The following is a 2,274-nucleotide window of genomic DNA, read 5'->3' as shown; positions in this document are numbered from 1 at the left end:
TATAAATGGTATAAACTCGACGATAAAGAGGAGCAGACTGGCAGAATGGATCCGCAAACAAAAAGTTGGCATCTGTTGTCTACAAGAGACTCAAATTACAGCAAGGGACAAAAACAGGCTCTGAATGAAAGGATGGAGCAAGATTTTCCAAGCAAATGCACCTACCAAAATGGCAGGTGTAGCCATTCTGATCTCAGACAAGCTGAACTTTTCATTAAAATCAACTCAAAAAGACAAAGAAGGACACTACATTTTAATACAAGGAAAAATCCAGAATCAAGACATCATGGAGATAAATGTATACTCACCGAACAAAAGAGGCCCTACATATGCCAAGCAAAATCTCACAGAATTACAGAACAAGATAGACACAAACACAATCACAGTGGAAGACTTTAATACCCCACTCTCTCCAAGAGACAGATCCAACACCCAGAGGATCAGCAAGGGAGCTGAGGACCTTAGTAACACCATATCCCAAATGGATCTGACAGATCTACACAGAATCTTCCACCCTACAGAGACCCAATACACCTTCTTCTCAGCAGCCCATGGATCATACTCCAAAATAGACCATGTCATAGCCCACACAAAGAACCTCAGCAAATACAAAAGTATTGATGTCATCCCATGTATTATATCTGATCACAGTGGATTAAAGGTAACCCTCAATAACAACGGTTACCACAGAGGCTTTACACATTCTTGGAGGCTAAGTCCCACACTGTTATCCAACACTTGGGCCACAGACCAAATTAAAGATGAAATCAATGAATTCATAAGCCACAATGACAATGAAAATACATCACAAAGAAACCTATGGGACAGCCACGGTGTTGTGCTGTGGGGAAAAGAGACGGATTTGTAAACCCCGGAACGAGGTTCTGTCCGCCCGAAGCCGCCGCTGTGCAGAGTTCTCCGGGTGAAGCCATAGTCACCATGTCTGACTAGGAGGCAAAACCTTCAACCGAGGACTTGGGGGATAAGAAGGAGGGAGAATACATTAAACTCAAAGTCATTGGACAGGATAGCAGTGAGATTCACTTCAAAGTGAAAATGACAACACATCTCAAGAAACTCAAAGAATCATACTGTCAAAGACAGGGAGTTCCAATGAATTCACTCAGGTTTCTCTTTGAAGGTCAGAGAATTGCTGATAATCATACTCCAAAAGAACTGGGAATGGAGGAAGAAGATGTGATTGAAGTTTATCAGGAACAAACGGGGGGTCATTCAACGGTTTAGATATTCCTTTTATTTCTTTTTCTTTTGCCTCAATCCTTTTTTATTTTTAAAAATATTTCTTTTGTAATGTGGTGTTCAAAATGGAACTGAATACTGGCACTCCATCTTTTTAAAACATCTGTTCATTTCAAATCTAGTGCTCATTATTCATTATCATTTGTTTTCATTGTGCTGAATTTTGGTGATCAAAACTCAGCCCCCTTCACATTGCCCTCTCATTTAAAAAAATGACGTATGTTCACAGAGAGGCCACTTTTCAGGACTGCAATTTTAGGTAAGATCGAACAATGCGAGTGTTCACAAAGACTTTCCAATTGGCCCTGAAGTTCTAGCATGTGATTGCCCCACTCCTGGACTATGACTTTCAGGGGTAGATGGAAGTTTTTCATAGAACTGAACTGTAGGAAAATGACCTTTCCTTAACTTGAAGCTACTTTTTAAAGTCTGAAGGTTTGGACCAAAAGAAGAGGAATATATCAGGATTGGAATCAAGCTGGCAGACATGGTAAGAGTAATGCTTAACTCCAAAGATGGCGTCACTGAAGAGAAATTGTTTTAAGATTTTTAAAAAAAATCTTGTCAGAAGAACCCAGAAAAGTTCTAATTTTCATTAGAAGTTAATAAAGTTGTTGGTGAAGAAGTGTATACAACAGAACAGTGCTCCTTTTGATTTTATTTGTACTTTTTGGTCTGGGACATGGGTTTTAAATCGACATTGTCTGTACCAGCCTCATTAAAATAAACAATATTTGTAAAAACTGAAAAAAAAAAAAAGAAACCAATGGGACAAAGCTAAGGCAGTACTGAGGGGCAAGATCATTGCCCTCAGCACTCACATTAAAAGAATGGAAGCAGAGCAGGTGAATAACCTCACGATGAAACTAAAACAACTGGAAAAACAAGAAATGACAGAATCTAAAACGACTAGGAGGGGAGAGATCACAAAGATTAAAGAAGAGATAAATTTGATTGAAAATAGACCATTCAACAAATAAATAAGACTAAAAGCTGGTTCTCTGAGAAAATAAA

General features: G+C 38.8%; 1 pseudogene; it reads left to right on the top strand.

The window, feature by feature from the left end:
• Nucleotides 1-939: 939 nt before the first annotated feature.
• LOC125368449 lies at nucleotides 940-1,362 on the top strand (annotated as a pseudogene).
• Nucleotides 1,363-2,274: the final 912 nt, after the last annotated feature.

Source organism: Perognathus longimembris, chromosome 20, assembly GCF_023159225.1.
Source record: "Perognathus longimembris pacificus isolate PPM17 chromosome 20, ASM2315922v1, whole genome shotgun sequence".
In the NCBI taxonomy this organism is placed as follows: Eukaryota; Metazoa; Chordata; class Mammalia; order Rodentia; family Heteromyidae; genus Perognathus; species Perognathus longimembris.
This window is presented reverse-complemented; position numbering and strand designations above follow the sequence as displayed.